The sequence below is a fragment of the Macaca fascicularis genome, chromosome 10 (genome assembly GCF_037993035.2).
Source record: "Macaca fascicularis isolate 582-1 chromosome 10, T2T-MFA8v1.1".
NCBI classification, from domain to species: domain Eukaryota; kingdom Metazoa; phylum Chordata; class Mammalia; order Primates; family Cercopithecidae; genus Macaca; species Macaca fascicularis.
Genome location: NC_088384.1, coordinates 18,511,690 through 18,532,722, shown reverse-complemented (window position 1 = coordinate 18,532,722; position 21,033 = coordinate 18,511,690). Strand labels below are relative to the sequence as shown.

The following is a 21,033-nucleotide window of genomic DNA, read 5'->3' as shown; positions in this document are numbered from 1 at the left end:
GCTATTTAAATCTAAGTTTGGCTGGGTGCAGTGGCTCACACCTGTCATCCCAGCACTTTGGGAGGCTGAGGCGGGTGGATCACCTGAGGTCAGGAGTTCGAGACCAGCCTGGCCAACATGGCAAAACCCCATCTCTACTAAAAAAATAAAAAATAAAAAAAATTAGCCAGGCATGGTGGTGCATGCCTGTAACCCCAGCTACTCGGGAGGCTGTTGAGAATCAGTTGAACCTAGGAGGCGGAGGTTACAGTGAGCCAACAGATTGCGCCACTGCACTCCAGCCTAGGTGACAGAACGAGATTCCATCTCAAAAAAAAAAAAAAAGTAAAACAGCACTGGTCTAGGTAATATTTTTAGAGTGGTGCTACTCAAGTTTAATGTGTACATGTATTACCTGGTGATCTTGTCAAAAAGCAGAGTTTGATTCATTAGATGCAGAATGATTCATTAGGTGCAGATTCATTCATTCTGTATTTTTAATTAGCTCCCTGGCAATCCAATGCTGCTGGTTCACCACCACCATTTAGTAGCAAGAGCTTAGAGACTGCATCTTGTTCTCCAGTGCTTCTAGAAAATACGTGGTGCCAAGGGAGCTTCTGCATTAACTTCTTTTTTTTTTGAGACGGAGTTTCACTCTTTTTGCCCAGACTGGAGTGCAATGGTACGATCTCGGCTTACTGCCACCTGGGAGGCGGACTCCCAGGTTCAAGCAATTCTCCTGCCTCAGCCTCCTGAGTAGCTGGGTTTACAGGCATGCGCTACCACACCCAGCTAATTTTTTATTTTTAGTAGAGACGGAGTTTCTCCATGTTGGTCAGGCTGGTCTCAAACTCCTGACCTCAGGTGATCTGCCCGCCTCGGCCTCCCAAAGTGCTGGGATTACAGGTATGAGCCACCGTGCCTGGCCTGCATTAACTTCTTTCACATCCACTCGTGGTCTTATTTCGCCTTTGGAGGTAGAAGACCTGCACTATATAATCCTCACCATTCCTTACTAGAGGTTCATAGCTTATGGCTGGTGCATGGACTAAAGACCTAAATCCCTATATTAAATTTCTGGCTTTAGCATTTATCAGCTGTGTGAACTTGAACAGGTCACTTGACCTCTCTGTGTCTCAGTTTTCATAATCAAAACAGGGAAAATAATAATATCTTAGGATGTTATCTGAAATTCTGTAAGTAATCTATACATGTTAGCTATTAGATTTATTAATGAAATAGGTTCGATTGCAAGACACATTTTCTCATGTATCTACGCTGTGCTAGGAACTAGGAAAAATAGATATGATCAAGACCCAGTTTCTGACCTTGAATGACTCTCAGACACGATTCCCAGATGTCTGGCATTGGCATGGGTCTTTGGGAATGAGATTCTATGTATTGTGTTTAATCAATGAGGTAGATGTCTCACGATGTTAGACGGCACACATTTCTATAAAAATCAATGCTTCTCTTTTAACTTGCTGCTTGGTGTTTCAGTTGACGTTGTAGGGCAACCCTGCTTGTAGCCTAACCAGGCAGATAAGGTACCTACATGTGCAATAGGAAGATATGTCACCAGGCTCAGTCCCTGCACAATGTCACATTCAAGGAAAGACAGCGCAGCAGCCAACATTATTCAAAACAAATTTATGTTGTAGGTTCCTTTCAAAGCATGTCCCAAAGGATGCAATTTATAACTGAAAGCAGTGCTTTTAAAATCTTTTTTAAAAATTCCTTTCAATTTCCTTTCTTATTCTTTCTCCTACCACATGGTTACCCGAAATGAAGTCTGGGATTCTTTCCTGCCTCTTTCTCTCCATTTCCCATTCATGCAGTGGCCTGAAGCCTCGCCTCTGTCATATGCCCATCCCCTCAGCCGTAAGCTGTTTCAGTTCCTTCCTCTTTCTCCAGTCCTGATGTTCATAGGCCCAATCCCTTTCTCTCTCTCTCTCTCTTTTTTCTTTTCTTTTCTTTCTTTCTTTCTTTTTTTTTTTTTTTTTTTTTTTTTTTTTTTTTTTTTTTTTTGAGACAGAGTCTCATTCTGTCACCGGGCTGGAATGCAGTGGTGCAATCTCAACTGACTGCAACCTCTGCCTCCCGGATTCAAGCGATTCTCCTGCCTCAGCCTCCTGAGTAGCTTAGACTACAGGCACATGCTACCACGCCAAACTAACTTTTTTGTATTTTTAGTAGAGATGAGGTTTCACCATGTTGGCCAGGATGGTCTCGATCTCTTGACCTCATGACCTGTCAGCCTCAGCCTCCCAAAGTGCTGGGATTACAGGTATAAGTCACCACGCCTGGCCCCCATTCTCTCTTTCTTTCCTTCCTTCCTTCCTTCCTTCCTTCCTTCCTTCCTTCCTTCCTTCCTTCCTTCCTTTCTTCCTTCCTTCCCTCCCTCCCTCCCTCCCTGCCTGCCTGCCTGCCTTCTTTCTTTCTTTCTTTCTTTCTTTCTTTCTTTCTTTCTTTCTTTCTTCCTTTCTTTCTTTTCTTTCTTCTTTCTTTCTTTTGTTCTTTCTTTCTTTTTCTTTCTTTCTCTTTCTCTCTCTCTTCCTTTCTTCCTTTGTTCCTTCCTTCTTTCCCTTCACTTCCCTTTTCCTTCCTTCCTTCCCTCCCTCCCTCCCTTCTGTTTGTTTGTTTCTTTCTTTCTTTCTTTCTCTCTCTCTTTCTCTCTCTTTTCTTTCCCTCCCTCCCTCCTTCCTTCCTTCCTTCCTTTCTTTCTTTCTTTCTTTCTTTCTTTCTTTCTTTCTTTCTTTCTTTCTTTCTTTCTTTCTTTCTCTCTCTCTCTCTCTTTCTCTCCTTCTCTCTTTCTCTCTTTCTCTCTTTTCTCTCTTTTCTCTCTTTCTTTCGACGGAGTTTCAATCTTGTTGCCCGGGCTGGAGTACAGTGGCACGATCTTGGCTCACCACAACCTCTGCCTCCCGGGTTCAAGTGATTCTTCTGCCTCAGCCTGTTGAGTAGCTGGGATCACAGGTGCCCCGCCACCATGCCTGGCTACTTTTTTGTATTTTTAGTCGAGACCAGGTTTCGCCATGTTGGGCAGGCTAATCTTGAACTCCTGACCTCAGGTGATCCATCCGCCTCGGCTTTCCAAAGTGCTGGGATTACAGGCATGAGCCACTGCACCTGGCACCCCCATTCCCTTTCTACGAGCCTGCACTCCCAGCCCTTTCCACACCTTGCAATCTCTTAGGAGAGGAAATCTGGCTCCATTTCTCACTGTGTCTGGGTTGAAATCTGCCCATTTCCTGGATAACAAGGGAGAGTCAGAAACAGACCCCAAAAGAAAAAACTTCTTCCTTCATAGAAAGGATCTGGGAGGATGTGGTATGCAGAATTTTTGGACGTCCCCTAGGATCCCCCCTCTGCCCCCGGTGTATAAGCCCTACATAATCCCTGGGTCTGTGAACATGAGGGATATTATTCCTGTGATTAAGTTATGTGAGATGACACATTCACTTTAAAAAGGGAGATCATTCGGCTGGGCACGGTGGCTCATGCCTGTAGTCCCAGCACTTTGGGAGGCCGAGGCGGGTGGATCATGAGGTCAGGAGATCGAGACCTTCCTGGCTAATGTGGTGAAACCCTGTCTCCACTAAAAATACAAAAAATTAGCCGGGCATGGTGGCAGGCACCTGTAGTCCCAGCTACTCGGGAGGCTGAGGCAGGAGAATGGCGTGAACCCAGGAGGTGGAGCTTGCAGTGAGCCGAGATCACACCACTGCACTCCAGCCTGAGCAACAGAGTGAGACTCCGTCTCAAAAAAAAAAAAAAAAAAAGGGAGATCATTCAGGTGCACTTGACCTCACATGTGCCCCATCTCTCCTATGGAGCATTTGACAGTGACCAAATGAGTTCTTTAAAAGCAGAAGTGTTTCTCAGGTTGGTCACTGAGGAAGGAGTCAGAGCTATGCTCTTGCCGGGCTGGAAGAAGTAACAACCATGTGGCAAGCTATCCATGAGGACTATGTGGCAAGGAATGTGGGTGTCCTATAGGAGGTAAGAGAAGCCCCTGATAAGGAAACAGGTACCTCAGTCTACAACCTCAAGGAGCTGATTTTGGCCAACAACTTTAATGACTTTGGAAGTTGATATCGTTTGGCTGTGTCCCCACCCAAAACTCATCATGAATTGTAGCTCCCATGATTCCCACGTGTTGTGAGAGGAGATAATTGAATCATGGGGGCATTTTCTGTTCTCGTGGTAGTGAATATGTCTCACGAGATCTGATGGTTTTATAAAGGGAAACCCTTTTCACCTGGCTCTCACTTCTCTCTTGTCTGCCACCATGTAAGATGTGCCTTTCACCTTTTGCCATGATTGTGAAGCTTCCCCAGCCACATGGAACTGTGAGTCCATTAAACCTCTTTTTCTTTCTAAATTACCCAGTCTCAGGTGTGTCTTTATCAGCAGCGTGAAAACAGACTAATACAGAAATGGTTTTTTTTTTTTTTTCCCAGAGTATCCAAAAAGAAACACAGGCTGGCTGACACCTTGATTTCAGCCTTGTGAGACCCTGCAAAGAGAACCTAGAAATGCCGTCGCTGGACCTCTGACCTATGTACAACTGTGAGCTAATAAGTGGGAGTTTCTTTGGACCTCTAAGTTTGCCATTATTTGTTACCTAGCAGTAGAAAATCAACACAGAGCGAGAGTAAAGACAGATAGGATAAGAAAGCTCCTACATGAATGATTTACGTTTCTGTTGGAGATGAAAGTATCACTAGTCACACAGAGCAAGGGCTAGGGGCTAAATGAGCTGCACTGATGGTAAATGCTGATAGAGGCCTGTGGAGGGGACCCTGTGGCCTAGGCCAGCAAGAAATGCTCCATAGGAGAGATGGGGCACATGCGAGTGACAATGGGAAGAATTGGTAGCTGGAGAGAACAGGGAAAGCCTTCGGGTAAGGGGGTGATTTAAGCACAACTGTGTGAGCAGAAATATGCAAGGGGTGCTATAGGAAGACTGCGGAGGCTGCCACCGATCCCATCTATCTTCCCTGTCTGACTTGGCTGAGGCCATTCCAGACAATTCTCTGAATATGTTATGCATTTTCATATCTCCAGGCATTTGCAGAGACCCCTTCTTCTCCCTATAACTCCCTTTCTGCCTCCCTCCCTTGTCTTTCAAGACCCAGCCCAAGGCTCCTTCCCTACAGCTCCCAGCCTCAGAAAGGTGAATCTCAAGCCCATGTTTTCACGGCTCATAAATAGAAGCTGGGACTTCAATAGACTTCTTCTTTCTTTCTTTCTTTTTTTGATGAAGTCTTGCTCTGTCACCCAGGCTGGAGTGCAGTGGCGCGATCTCTGCTCACCGCAACCTCCGCCTCCCAGGTTCAAGCGATTCTCCTGCCTCAGCCTCCCAAGTAGCTGGGATTACAGGCGTGTGCCACCATGCCCGGCTATTTTTTTTTTTTTTTTTTTTGTATTTTTAGTAGAGACGGGGTTTCACCATGTTGGCCAGGCTGGTCTCGAACTCCTGACCTCGTGACCCACCCGCCTTGGCCTCCGAAAGTGCTGGGATTGCAGGCATGAGCCACCGCACCCGACCTAGACTTGTTCTTTCTACTATCCCACGTTTAGTAAAGAAAGGAAAGAAACTCTTTGCCAGGTCAATAATCAACCTCAAATGTGTCCTTTTGCTCGAATTCTCATTTCCAAATGGCAGGCTTTCTTACAGCGGGGCGCACCCCCCACGCTGGCCAGGCTGACAGCCCAATTCTGTAGGAGCCCTTGGCTGTGAATTTCTACAGCAGCTGGAACTGCGAGGAGCTTCCCGAGGCTCCCCGAGAGAACTGGAGGGCCCCAGGCTCTTCCCACGGCATCCTTGATCGTGTTCTCGTTTCCTCCTCCAGAAACATGGGGCTAAAATAAGCCCAGAAGCTGAGCAAGGGCTGAGTCAGACCCTCAGAGTGGAGCAATCACTGCACGGCTGCTCCTTGTAAGAAACATCCCGTTGCGCCTGAGTTGTTTATTGCCAAGAGCTGTAAGTGAAACATGAGCTCTCCTAAGACAGGCTGGGAGCAGGCTTCTCTTCGTGGAGATGGCACGATGCTTCACAGCTTGGAAATGTTCTGTGCCAGTATAAAAGGTGTGGCATACATCCCTTGGAGCAGGAAAGTCTGGTGACAAAGGGGAAGGAACCTGGGCTGGAAGCCAAGTGGCACGAGGGTTAGTCTCAACTTCATTGCTTACCAGGCACGTCAAATGAATGATGCCCTTACCTGCTGAGAGTCTCCCTTTTCTCAGTTGCAAGAGGAAAATGTAAGCCCAGATGATGTCTGCATTTCTTTCTGGCCCCGGCTTTCTTTTGGTTTGTCCAAGCAGCTCCCCAAACTCACTCTCAGGCCCTAAATAATGGGAGCTGTTAATGGTGGAGAAAGGAATTCCGACCTGGCCTATGGCAGCCATTGCTTCATTGAGTCAGGTTCAATCATCACCCACTGATCGGACACTGCTGTCCAGGGATCTGGGAAATGGCTGGGGATACAGAAGTGAAAAAGACAGGGTTGCTTCAGGAACTCACTTTCCAGCAGGTGAGAGTATGAGTAGAAAATGTGGACAAAACCAAAAACTGACCAACAACACAAACTCCTTTGCTAAGCCCTGAATGAATGATCTGGAAAAGTAGCTCAGAATGAGGAACGGTTCACAAGAATTCAGATGGGAGTGGGCTTCAGCTGGAAATTCAATTCTGTTACCATTAGGTCGGTACAAAAGTAATTGCAGTTTTCGCCATTCCTTTTTTTTTTTTTTTTTTTTTTGAGACGGAATCTTGCTGTGTCGCCCAGGCTGGAGTACAGTGGTGTGATCTCGGCTCACTGCAACCTCCGCCTCCCGGGTTCAAGAGATTCTCCTGCCTCAGCCTCCAGAGTAGCTGGGATTACAGGCATGTGCCACCACGCCCAGCTAATTTTTGTATTATTAGTAGAAACAGGATTTCACCATGTTGCCCAGGCTGGTCTTGAACTCCTGAACTCAAGTGATCCACCCACCTCGGCCTCCCAAAGTGCTGGGATTACAGGCGTGAGCCACCATGCCCAGCCATGCCATTACTTTTAAATAGCAAAAACCACAGTTACTTTTGCACCAACCAAATAGATTTTTCCCATGTCAGTAAAGTTTTATTGAGAAAGAGGTCAGTAAGAAATGATTAGAGAGATCAGAATTTACTTTCTTCAGACGATCTAACATTTTAATGTCCATGTAGTTTTTCCCAGACAGCAAGAATAATTCAGGGTTGGTTTTTATCCCAAAGTTTCCCCATACTTAAGAGAAAAACCGTTCATATGTGGCGATGGGAGCCACTGAACTGAAAACAGTTCTAATGCAAAAGAGTAAGAGACTAAATCGTTACTGAAGAGTTCAGGTCCTATTTCAATGACACTCTCTCTCTCAGATTCACCACAGTCAGCACTTCCAAAATGTCTTTCAAACATTTAAAAAACATGTATTCATGGCATTTGCATTTTAAGCTACAATTAAAACAAATGTTAAGGTTTAATGATGTATTTTAATATTTCCAAATATCACACTGGGCGCAATGGCTCATGCCTGTCATCCCAGCCCTTTGGGAGGCCGAGGCAGGCAGATTGCTTGAGCTCAGGAGTTTGGAAGCAGCCTGGGCAACGTGGCAAAACCCCATCTCTACAAAAATTAGCTGGGAGTGGTGGCATGCGCCTATAATCCCAGCCACTTGGGGGGCTGAGGCAGGAGACCTGCTGGAGCCCAGGAGGTCGAGGCTGCACAGACCCACGTTCGCACCACTGCACTCCAGCCAGGGTTACAGAGCGAGACTTTGTCTCAACAACAACAACAAAAAAGATCATTTAAAAGGCTACATTCAGTCAGGCGCAGTGGCTCACGCCTGTAATTCCAACACGTTAGGAGACTGAAACAGGAGAATCACTTGAGGCTGGTAGTTTGAGACTAGCCTGGGCAACAAAGCAATACCCTGTCTCTACAAAAAAAAAGTTTTAAAAATGAGCTGGGCACAGTGGCACATACCAGTTGACCTAGCTACTAGGGAGGCTGAGAAGGAAGGATCACTTGAGCCCAGGAGGTTGAGGCCACAGTGAGTTATGATTTTGCCACTCTACCCCAGAGCAAGACGCTGTCTCTAAAATAAATAAATATTTTTAAAGGCTTTATTTAATTTTATGATTTCCTCTTTGGGATTTTTTTTTTTTGTCATCAACTTTTTAGTTTGAAGCTTGAAAAATGAATTAAAATAAGCAAAATTTGAGACATCATGCATACAGAAAATGAATAAAACAAACGGAAGACTGAATTAAAATGTACTACATTATATATTTATAAAGCAAATGCTGTATAACCACAAATCAGTTTCTGTGGTTCTATAGATTTCCTCTACTTTCATCTAAATACACGTGTGCCGCTTGTAACCGTAACTGTAATGCAGCACATAAGGTACCTAGGGTGCTTCCTGATATACACTCAGTACTCAGTAGGTACTTATCCTAATTGTGAGTCCGTGATTCATTCAACAAACATTCACTGAGTTTATATTCTATGCCAGCTTTGTATCAAGCACTGGAGAAAGAAAAATGGCTAGACATAGTGCCCCATCCCAGCACCACGAGGGAGACAGAGGTGTGCAACTGAAAGTGACTACAGCTCAAGTTAGTGGAGCGCTCTCCCCAGTGGCCCCAGGGCGTAGAAGAATGAATGGTTTTTCTGCAGAAGGAAACGGAGTTTGCCAGTGAGCATGGTGGGAAGAGAGCTGTTGTTCCACCACCACAAGTAATGACACGAGCAGAGGCACAGAGACCTGGGTGAGCAGGCTCATCCCTGTGCACAGTGGGGCAGGAAGGATGGGGGTTGGGGGATGGATCAGGGGAAAGCTGAACTTTTTCTTTGGGAACAGGGGAACTAGTAGAATCATGTAAGTACATCAAATCTATGGCGAAGATTTTTCTCACAATGGGGTGGAAGTTTTGAGCTTATGTGGAAATATCATTTACCTCCACATAGTAATAATAATAATTACTGATATTATTATTAGCAATTATACTACTGCCGCTGAGCCTCCTGAGCATTGCGTATGTATTATGTCATTTATCACCACAAAAAGCCCCTGAGGTGTCTACTATTATTACCGAGAGGCAGTAGAATTTAATTATTATGAATGCATGCTCTGAAGCTAGATTATTTGTGTTAAGGTCCTGGCTCCACATTTAGGCAAATAGCTTAACCTCCCCATGACCCAGTTTTCTTATCTTTATAATGAGGTAATAAAAATGCCAAGCTGATGAGGTTGTGGGAAGGATTTAATAAGATTCTACCTGTGAAATGTTTAAAAGAATGTCTGTCCAATACATTGTGTTAAATGAAGGTTGCCTTTTATTGACCCATTTCACAGAGGAGAAAACTGAGGCTTGAGGAGAGGAGGTCACATTTCAAAGGTCACCTGGCCAGTAAGTTGAAAGTTCTGGATTCAAACCCAGGAAGTCTCAACACAGAACCCCATCCCTCCACCATCTAACAAGCCAGGTTTAGTTGCTAAAGTTGGGGTTTTCTCTGGCAAACTTTTGACATGCTTAACTCTGTTTTAAGGACTTTCTTTCTTTTTTAAATTAAAAAAAAAGTTAACAGACAGGATCTGGCTCTGTTGTCCAGGCAGGAGTGCAGTGGCTATTCATAGGAATGATCATGGCACACTGCAGCCTGGAACTCCTGGGCTCAAATGATTCTCCTGCCTCAGCCTGCTGACTAGCTGGGACTATAGGAATGCACCACCATGCCTGATTCAAGGACTTTCCTAAGTCATCCCCTGCCAAAAGGTCCAGCCAGAAGGCGATGAGGGAATGTACCTCTATTTGCTTATTGCTACCTGAAGGAAATATAATTAATTAATGGATTTTATCAAACATTTATTCACTTATGGATATAGTTTCAATGTTTGCCACCTCCAAATCTCATGTTGAAATGTGATCTCCAATGTTGGACGTGGGGCCTAGTGGGAGCAGGAGGTGTTTGAATCCTGTGGGCAGATCTCTCAAGAATGGCTTAGTGTCCTCCCTGCAATAATGAGCTCACTGGAGATCTGGTTCCTTAAAGGAGACTGGCATCTCCTCCTCTCCTTCTTGCTCCCGCTCTTGCCATGTGACACCACCTGCTCCACCTGCATCTTCTGCCATAATGGTGAGATTCCTGAGGCCCTCACCAGAAGCAGATGCCAGCAGCATGCTTCTTGCATAGTCTGTAGAACCGTGAGCAAAATAAACCTCTGTTCTCTGTAAATTACCTGGTCTCAGGGAATCCTTTATGGCAATGCAAAGTGAACTAACACACTTACTCATCCTCTAAGTGTTCAGTATCAAATGTTTTCATTTCACATAAATTATCTCAGATACTGTCCACCACCAAAACTGTCTGACTACTCCCATTTTCTAAGTGGGGACATTGATGCTCAGAGGAGTTAAATAACCTGTTCAAGGCCAGACAATTGCTATTGACTTTGCAATGTCTACCCCACACCATCTGCACGGGTGGGGCCTGATTAATGTGAGCTAGTCACAGAAATCACATCTCCATTTCCGATGGGAGGATACAGGCCTAAGCCAATTAGTGCGGAGCATCCTGCCAGCTGTAGGGATTAGATCAGAAATGAGCATACATTTGAGTAAAAAAGGTGCAAGGGGAATGTTTTTGGGGCTTCTGCAGATATTGGCCTGTCTCTCTGGAGAAAGCATCAGCAGGAGACAGTTTGATCTTTTGACATTGCTGTGTGTGGATTTGAGGTCTGGGGATGCTGCAGCCACCTCACAATAAGCTTGTGCATGACACTGGTGCAGGGGTGGGAATGGCCAGGCGAATCACAGAGACCACTGGATAAAGCCAATCCTGAAGCTTCCTGCTATGTGGGCCAACAGATGTCCTTATTGTTCCAACAGTCTGAGTAAGAATTTCTGCACAGTTTGCACAGCGCGGAACTTGGTTCCAAGTCCAAGTCCAAACTGGGGCTACTCCCCAATCCGTGCCTTCCTACCATGCACGGCTGCAGACATGGTTCTTCTACTCAAGTTGTTTACCATCTGGCAGGAGGTTTTTGGCATTCTGCTACAGTGGCAGATTTGGTCATCAGTCACAATGCCAAGCTGGTGGTGGTTTGAGTCATTGTTTTTCTGTTGGCCTATTTCTTTCATAATAAATATGTATTGCTTAGATAATAAAAACAACAAAGGGGAAAATTCCATGTGAGGCAGAGGTAAACAAAAACGCTGTGCTTTTAGGAGGCTTATATAAAGATCAAGCTGTATGATGTGTGTTAGCATGATTTAAAGAATGCTAAACTGGTTGGGGCCCAAGACAGATAAAAGATGCTAAACCTTTTATCGTACCACTAGGCACTAGTGACTTTTAAGACCTGACGATTAATTAGGAAGAGCTGGTTGGAGTTATTATCAAACCTCCCTAATTTCCCCAAGTGAACGGATGAGGGCTGGGTTGAGGATAGATGGGGGAGAGGTGGTAAGAATCCTCTGAAGCCCATTTCTGGAACCTTCGTTTCTCAGGGTCGCTGCTTCCTTGGTGGATTTCCTTTCTGCTCTCCTGCAAGTGACCCTTGTGAGCCTCTGACTCCATAGGACCGGCCCCAGCTACCCTTTTTGCTAAGGATGTATCATCTTGCTGGGCTTTACCAAGGGCGTTACTAAACCAGCTTCTATGATTGTAGCCACACAAAGGTAGGCAAGGAAAAGACCCTAATTTGGAAAGCAGAAAGCCAGTCTCCAGCTGGAACCCAACTCCTGACCTTTCCACCCCCAAAGGCATAGGCTAAGATTCCTTTCCCCTCACCGATTGGATTAATTTCAGCCTCATTGACAATTCCCCCCGCCTCCAGACTCATTTACCTACTGTTGTTTATAGCCTCAAAAAACGTCATGGCAACAAAGATCAGAGGAAAGATCACAGCGTATGGAGTCAGAGAGACATATGCATTTGCATCCCAACTCTGCCCCTTGCTAGAACTCTGATTTTGAGCAGGTTCTTTGAGGTCAGCTCCCTCATCTGTAGGGGTTTGAGATGAAATAAATGACGTAATAGAAACCTTATAAATGCATGAAATTACTGAGGAATTTATGTGCTTTTGCAGAAATTATGAGGCAGGGAAGCAAGAGAGATGCCTTTATTTTCTCCCAGGGATGAGAGTGGAAGGCAAGGAAGAGTGTTACAGCTGAGGGAACAGACGGTGGAAGGCCTGGGGACAAATAAAGTCCAATATAGCTGGAACGTAGAATATAGGAAATAAATTAAGCCTGGAGAGCTAAGGGTAATCCAGATAGTTCAAAGCCATATAAAGAGTTCGCACATGATCCTAAGAGAAGGTAGGAGCCATAGGAGGGTCTTAAGCCAGAGAATAGCTTGACATGTGTTTTTAAAACTTACTGTGCCTGTGTAGAGAATAGTTTGCAGGTGGTCAAGGCTGGAACTGGCAGCCCAGTTAGGAGGCTGATGACCTAGTCCAGAGGATGGGTGGCAGCCTGAACCAGAGAGACAAAAGTGGAATTGAGAAAACTGGATGTCTGTGCCACTTGCTATGGCTTCAAGGAAGTTACTTAACCTCAGTTGAGTTACTTAACCTTCACTGAGTTGAGTCTCAGGTTTTCTCTGCCATTGTTTATGGCGGACACTAATAGTATCTGCATCCTAGAGTTTTTAGGGGATTAAATGAGAGAATGCATATAGAGCACATTGCACAGCATCTGCCACATCGTATGTGCTGGCAAGATGGAAGCGACTATTAGCATTGTTAGTAGTGGAAGTCATGTGGGCAAATATCACAAAGTGCATTCGGGGCATGCTGCTTAAATGAATGAAATAAGTGAATAGACAGCGAGTGCCAGAAAATGCCCTTTTCAAGACTGAAATCTTGTTTAAAAGGTATAAATAGTCCTGGTGAGGAAGGATAGAGAGAGGTAGGGAGGGTTGTTGTCTAAAGAGGTCAATGCGCTCTCTTGGTGAGCTCTTCTGAGAGTTAGGACACAAAGAGAATGTGTCCAAATGGTGAACAGGTGGGGCAACCAAGCTGGAGTCCTTTTGAAGAGGGTCAGGAAACAAAAGCCTGCAAGCAGCACAGATGTGTGAAAAAGCTATTTTTAGTCTGGTACAAGAAGCCCACAGGAGAAGTACCACCCCTAACCCTAGTCCTCTTTGTCTCTATCTTCTGTGCTGGGAAAATCAATCATCATGTCAGGAGGGCAGGTGTTAAAATTGGTCAGCGGAAATAAAAATCCAAGAGAGATGAAGATATAGTGAGAGAATGTCATGCTCTATTAAATGCATTCAAGTCTCATTGCTCAGAGAAATGACATGTTAGGGTTCAACTGAAAATACAAATGTTTTGCTGTTTTTGCAGGCTTTAAAGGAATATATGCTCATTTTAAGACTCCAACTATCAACAGAAACTATTTTGAGCACCAACTGTGTGGCAGGAAGTAAGCCTAGAACTTTATGTATATTTATGTCACTTTATTATTATTATTATTTTGAGACGGAGTTTTACTCTTGTTGCCCAGGCTGGAGTGCAATGGCGTGATCTCAGCCCACCACAACTTCTGCCTCCCAGGTTCAAGTGATTCTACTGCCTCAGCCTCCTGAGTAGCTAGGATTACAGGCATGTGCCACCACACCCGACTAATTTTGTATTTTTAGTAGGGACGGGGTTTTTCCATGTTGGTCAGGCTGGTCTCGAACTCCCAACCTCAGGTGATCTGCCCGCCTTGACCTCCCAACGTGCTGGGATTACAGGTGTGAGCCACTGCACCCAGCCTGTCATTTAATTATCACCCAAACTTATTGTATGCCTAGTATCACTTACTCATTCTACAACTAATGAGCCCAAGATCAAGAGAGCTTAAGTGACTTGCCCAGAGTCACACAGCTAGTTCTATGAGTTGCTCATTTGGACAAGTTACTTAATCTCCCTATGCCTCAGTTGGTTCAACTGTTACAGAGAATAAGGACTCCCAGTAGACTGAAGTGTGCTTAGACATTAGAACCACACTCTCGTTCAAAATCTTCTTGTATAACTTACTAACTTTATGTCTTTGGGCAAGCCATATAGCCCTGTGCCTCAGTTCCTCTTCTGAAAACTGGGGATCTTAATAGTGACAATGGGCTGTTGCAAGGATTAAATTAGCTAATACAGGCTAAATGCTTATAATAGTACCTGCTCTCTCATAGCTAATAGCTCGTATTAATATAATTGGTAGCAGTAGTATTTCTATCCTGTCTTGTTAGGACAACATAACTTATTCCAGCAAGGCTCATTAGAAGAAAAAGAATGGACTTTCCAGGGCAGGCAGATCTCTTCTGAGAATTCAAGGAGCTCACACCATGAAACACTCAGAATAATGCCTGGAAAATAGTCGTGCTTATGCCCATGTGTTGTTATTATTATCTATAAATTCCACAACACAAGCTCTTAACTTCTATTTGCTACTTCTTCACACTGCATTATCAAACCTAAAAAAAACTCATCATCCAGAGACAAATAATAGTTTCTAGTGTATCTTCGTTACTTTTGAAGCAACTGCATAAATGTGTTTCTATGCCATGTTCGCATTTAACTGAGTTAAACATAGCGGGTGTGAACTCTGGCATTGGCAGATACTAGTTCTGTGACCTTAGGGAGGTAACTTCACTTGCCTGAATCATCGTTTCTTTATCTGCAAAACGAGGAGAATAATCATAGTTTCCTTATCTGCAAAATGAGGATAGTAATCTCATAGAGTGGTGGTGAGGACAACATGTAGCATTTTAAGGCACTTAGAACAGAACCTTGTCACATAGGCTTGAAAAAAGACTTAGTAATTTAAAATAGGTGTTCTACACAATGGCCAGAGTAATCCTTACAAATCAGACTGCGTTACTTTTCTGCTTAAACTCTGAAATTTTCTTATTGTATTTGGAATTAAATTCATATGCCTTACCTTGGTCTATGTGAAGGGCCTTGGTGTTCTGAAAACTGTTCTTTTCATTTCCTACCTAGTTCAGAACTGAGGGAGATACAGATGAATGTTTCGTGTGTGTCGTTTAAATCTGTGGGATAGTAGGTGTTATGAACTAAATTGTGCCCCCCACCCACCCAAATTAACATGTTGAAGCTCTGAACCCCCAATGTGACCATATTTGGAGATAGAGCCTTTAAAGAGCCCCAAAATATTCCAGTTGCAGTCCTAGCATACGGAGACATGAGAAGTGGGGGATAGGAATTTTCCTACTAAGAATCTACAAAGCCAGGCTGGGCATGGTGGCTCATGCCTGTAATCCCAGCACTTTGGGAGAACGAGGAGGGTGGATCACGAGGTCAGGAGTTCAAGACCAGCCCGGCCAAGATGGTGAAACCCATTCTCCTTCGCTCCTGCCTGGGCGATAGAGTGAGACTCCCTCTCAAAGAAAAAAAAGTATGTACAAGGCCATGAAGGAGAGGCCCTAATTCAATATGACTGGTGTCCCTCTAAAGAAGAGAAGAGGCCAGGCACGGTGGCTCATGCCTATAATCCCAGTACTTTGGGAGGTCAAGGCGGACGGATCACGAGGTCAGGAGATTGAGACCATCCTGGCCAACATGGTGAAACCCCGTCTCTACTAAAAATACAAAAAAAACTAGCTGGGCATAGTGGCACACACCTGTAGTCCCAGCGACTCAGGACACTGAGGCAGGAGAATTGCTTGAACCAGGAGGCAGAGGCTGCAGTGAGCCGAGATCGCGTCACTGCACTCCAGCCTGGCAACAGAGCGAGACTCCTTCTCAAAAAAAAAAGAGATACCAGGGATGCACCTATAGAGAAAAGGCCATGTGATAACACAGCATGAAAGTGACCATCTGTAAGCCATAAAGAGAGGCCTCAAGAGAAACCAAACCTACTGACACCTCCATCATGGACTTCCAGTCTCTAGAACTGTGAGTGAACAAAATTCTGTTGTTTAAGTCATGCAGTCTGTGGTATTTTGTTATGGCATCCCTAGAAAACTAATACACTAGGTGTCCTAGGACAGCACCCAAAAAACAATCTTATATTCCAGATCACAGGCAAAGGTGGACATTGACGAGGGTGGACCTAGGGATTTAAACAATGGCAGGACAACGTCTTTCTCTTCATATTTCAGATCCATCCACCTTCGTCTCCCGCAGGAGCTCTTACTGTAGCAGGTCGATGGCGACTGGCACTCCTAACCCTCCATCCTTAACAGGCCATTTTGCAAGAGGAGGGGAGATTTGTTGTTTTCCAGCCACCTAAGATCAACCCTTAAGGTACTCTTTTGCCTTTCCCTGATTGGTTTCAATGATTATTTCTGGGCCAATCACTGACTGGCCAGATAGCCTCATGCTCTGGGTGGAAACAAAAGGGAACATGATTTTTAGCACGCTGTGAGGTTTTCATAAAGTGGGGATGGAGTTAGTTGTTGAGAGGAGGCGGGGATTCCTATGTAAGTCAGAGCTTAGGAAAATAGAGCATATTCCATGTTTTACAAGTAGCACGGGATTCAAAACAGAGCATTAGATGCTTCTAAAACTACAGTCGGGGCAGGGGGAAATAAGAAAGGTCACAACTAATCTTCGTATGCTGCTTGTTTTCAAGGAAACAGGAAGGTGAAGGGCCCTAGGAAACTGCTGGCAGTGGCAGGTATCTTCAGTACTGTGGTGGGTGAGTCACAGGAAAATGCCTAGAGGCCTCTCAAAGTCTCACGTCTACTGAAGTTCATTATATCTTCTTGCTGTTTCCGAAGGAGCAGTGATTCTCTGTCTCTCAATCAATCATCTAGCTACCTAGTTACCTTCCTACTTACCTATCTAATTCTGGTCTTCCAAAACTTGTGTAAATTCCTCACACTGGCAGACCCTAGTTTTCAGAGATTCTGGGATATGTGGCTCACAATCACAGGTTTCCGGCCGCTTTGATACATGGAAGAGCATAGATGGGAGGATGGCATTGAGTTGCTAACACACCCTGGTGTAGATCCTCAGAGAAAAGGATACTGGACAAACAACACCTATGCTACCCTGAGTCATAGATATTGTAAGTATTTCTCTCACATTATTAACTTTTTTTTTTTTTTAACATGTAAGGGTTCTAAGGGAGCTTAATCTGTTTGAACAGCTTAGGGGGTCTTGAAGACATTGAGGAGATTGGGGAGGGTCAGGTTACAGGAAAATATTTTCATTTCCAAATAGAGAAAGAAAATCGAAGCCATAAGCTATAAGTTGGTGAGCTTGGTGGAAATTCTGGGAGAGTTCCTAGACGGGAACATCAAGAAGATGGTACCTGAGGACTTGGAAAATAAAACAGTACTTACGAAAAGGCATCAGACATTTACAAAGAACAGATTGTACCAAAATCACCTTACTTATTTGTTTGTTTATTTATGAATGACTGAGGGGATTACTGGACCCATGGAGCATATGGATTTTCACGAGCCATTTACCAAAATCTCATTATGTCTCTGTGAACAAATGGCAAAATGCTGGTGGCACTACTGCTAAGTGCAATCATAACTGAAGGGCTGTATCCTGAGAATGTTGACTAATGGACCCATGTCAGCCTGGAAAAATGGTCTCAGTTAAGGAGTCCTGGCTTTGGTTTTGTCCGGTTCAACCTTTTTATCATTGTTTCCTTTCAGAGCAATGATGGCTCTCTAATCAAATCTGAGGATGCACCAAGGCAGAGAGAAAGGATAAATGAATTGTATAATAAAATTAGGATTCGCCAAACTATCAATAGCCTGGCATGAAGGGCAGAAGGAACAAGCTGAATTGTACTAGAAATAAATCTAGAACATTGCTTCTAGACCTCCAAACAGTACAACGAGGGGAAGAGGGGGTTGGCTTAAGAGCAGATTGTGAAAAAAGAATTGTTACTATTGTAAACCACCTTAGACTGTCGGGTCGTATTAAACTGTCAAAATAATGAGATGGCATTTTGGGTTGCATTTATAGTATTGCTTTGAATAGAATAGTGCCAGGCACATAGTATATGCTCAACAGATACTATGTAAAATAGCGTATGAATTAATGTCTTTTCTGGAATATTATGTTTGATGCAGGGCAGGTTCTCAGCTTCACTCAGGAAAGGATTCGAGAGAGAGCCAGTGATGGAAGAAAGTAGCTTTATTGAGGCGGCAGCAGTGTTACAGCCCTTTGTGACTGCTCCTTGCAGGGCAGGGCTAGCCCGTAGGCAGTGCATCAAGAGTAGTAGTATACAGGTGATTTGCAGTCATATTTATACCCACTTTTAGTGACATGCTAATTAAGGGGTGAATTATTCAGAAATAACTAGAAAATTAGCAGTGACTTCAGGGTGTTGCCATGGGGTTGATGGGAGTGTCTTACGCTGCTGGGCAGTGAGAACAACTGGAGGTGCTTCCGGCGCCTCTTCCCAGTTTCCACCAGTCTTCAGTCTGGTGCAGAGATGAGTCCTGCCTGCTTCCTACCTCATTCCCCACTTAGAGATCAGAACTTCTCCTTAATCTTCAGAGGGCTGCAGAAAGGCAGAGGTCCATCTTCCGTAACTGCTTCCTGCAGATTTATGGGCATAGGCCCTGCCTGGCATTGGAGAAGGAAAAATTTCTGGATTCCTGATTTAAGAGGCCCAAAGGCAGGATGCTTTTATTCTTTGGGTCGGAAGACAGGATAGCGTGGAAGCCTTGTGCCAGCATTGTCCTCACGTTGAACTGTTGTAACTTGGAAGACACAAACTTTACTAAGACGTTAAACGAGCAAGGGCCTAGAATTAGTAGTAACAAGACAACTATCAAAGGTCCTAGGAGAGATAAAAACCAGGTGAGACTTGGGAGGGCATTCTTGTTGATCAACCAGATATAGTTGGGGTTAGTTAGCGCCCTGTTATATGTATGTAACCAGGTATCTTGCTCATAGATCTTTTGAATGTTAACCTCAACCTTTCTGGGGTTGTTCATTTGTGTGCAGCAGGTTTTATTAATACCTACATAGATTCCACCTTTTTCAGCTAGTAAACAATCCAATGCTAGTCTGTTTTTAAGAACTATATTTTCCAAAGAGTCTAAGGACTCTTGAATTTCCTTCAATACCTGCCCTGTGTTGGTGGCTTATGATTCTAATGATTCTAAAGTTTGAGTGAAGTTCTTTAGTGTTGACTTGTGGTAGGCGAAGCCACCCCAGGGGGCTGCTAGTCCTACTGCTGCCCTGATTTCTGCCAGAAGGAATCCCATTGATCATTTATTTCTGGTGTTCTTTGGTCTTATGGAATATAGATGGTGACCCCTGGAGGGGAAAGGGTGACCAATGTACATTCACCCTGTTCCAAGTGTTTGCTATACAAGGAAAAACAACTTCTAAAATAACAGGTGGCTCCCCAGGGAGTCAGGAGTGGTTATGGGATATGACATTTTCTCACTCATGACCACAAAGAAAATGAGCCCAGGTGGGGTGCAAACAGAAGCCCTATGGGGTAGGACATCTATATTTTGCTGCTAAGTTGGGTCTATAGAGATATTCTTTCCCTGCTCCAATGGAGGTGGTCGAACAACTGTTTTCCAGAAGTGGGCTGTACTCCCACTTTTCAGAGTAGGCCGTTGTTTTTCCTCCTGTATGTTCTGATCTGGGAGGAGGCACCATCTATGCTTTTCTTGCTCACATCTAGAGTAGGCTCAAAGCATTACAGGGAAAATTCTGCCTTTGTGTCATTAACATCACAGTGGGTGTGAAAGGTAGACTCATTAGTGCACTGGAGATACAGATACCCACTTTCCCAGGTCCAGGTAACAGTGGTGGTGGTGGCAGGGGGGCAGGTGGAATCCATTAAGTTGGGGAAAGTTCCACCCAACATGTAGGGGTCTAGGGATTTTGGGATTGCTATGGTTAGTTAGGAGGTCTGGGGAGATGGCTGTGAGATCTTCCAGATGAGTCAGCAAATGGAACCGTCTCTATCCTGGGGTGTTGATGACAAATCCAGCATCCATGAAGATGATTTCCTGAAGCTATAATTTTTGAAATATTTACTATAGAGTTTTGTTCCTATCTGCACTGGATTAGGTTATTTGGGAGAGTAAACAGGATTAACAGCATGCTGTCCAGTTGGGCTTTGGAGTAACCTTTACACCTAGTGTATTAGGCTGTTCTCACATTGCTATAAAGAAATACCTGAGGCTAGGTAATTTATAAAGAAAAGAGGTTTTTGGCTCACAGTTCTGCAGGCTGTACAGAAAGCATGACCCCAGTATCTGCTCAATTTCTGGGGAGACTTCAGAAAACTTACAACCAAGTTGAAGGCAAAGTGAGAGCAGGTACATCATACGGCAAAAGCAGGAGCAAGAGTGCAAAGAGGAAGGTGCCACACACTTAAATGACCAGATCTTATGATAACTCACCATGTCAAGGACTGTCCCAAAAGGGTGGTATTAAACCATTTATGGGAAACCGCCCCCATGATCCAATCGTCTTCCACCAGGCCCCGTCACCAACATTGGGAATTATAATTCAACATGAGATTTGGATGGGGAGCCACATCCAAACTATATCCCAGCAAGGACAAAAGACATGTTTCCCAGGAGGAGGCAGTTGGACAAAGCATTACAAAAGAGTATTATGGCTGGGCACAGTGGCTCATGCGTATAATTCCAGCACTTTGGGAGGCCAGGGTGGGAGGATCACTGGAGCCCAGGAGTTCAAGACCAACCTGGGCAACATAATGGAACCCCATCTCTACAAAATAAAAATAAAAATAAAAAATTAGCTGGACATGGTGGGATGCACCTGCAGTCCCAGCTACACAGGAGTTTGAGGTGGGAAGATGGCTTGGACCTGGGAGGTCAAGGCTGCAGTGAGCCATGATCGTGCCACTGCATTCCAGCCTGGGTGACAGAGAGGGACCCTGCCTCAGAAAGAAAAAAGGAAAGAAAAGAAAAGAAAAGAAGTATTACAATCAGGAAGAAGAGAGACAAAAAAGGACAATTCCCACCCACAGTATCTCATTACCACTTCTGGCTGAGTGTTGATTCTTTTAAATAGGTAGCAGCGTTGCTCGAAAAGTTCACAGATATAGG

General features: G+C 44.5%; 1 long non-coding RNA gene across 1 annotated transcript; it reads left to right on the top strand.

Moving 5' to 3' along the window:
• Positions 1-8,789: 8,789 nt before the first annotated feature.
• On the top strand, positions 8,790-16,231 carry LOC107130989 (uncharacterized). Its single transcript, XR_001493825.3, has 4 exons — positions 8,790-8,887; positions 9,365-9,495; positions 10,669-10,903; positions 16,145-16,231. It is a non-coding gene; the product is annotated as an uncharacterized lncRNA (long non-coding RNA).
• Positions 16,232-21,033: the final 4,802 nt, after the last annotated feature.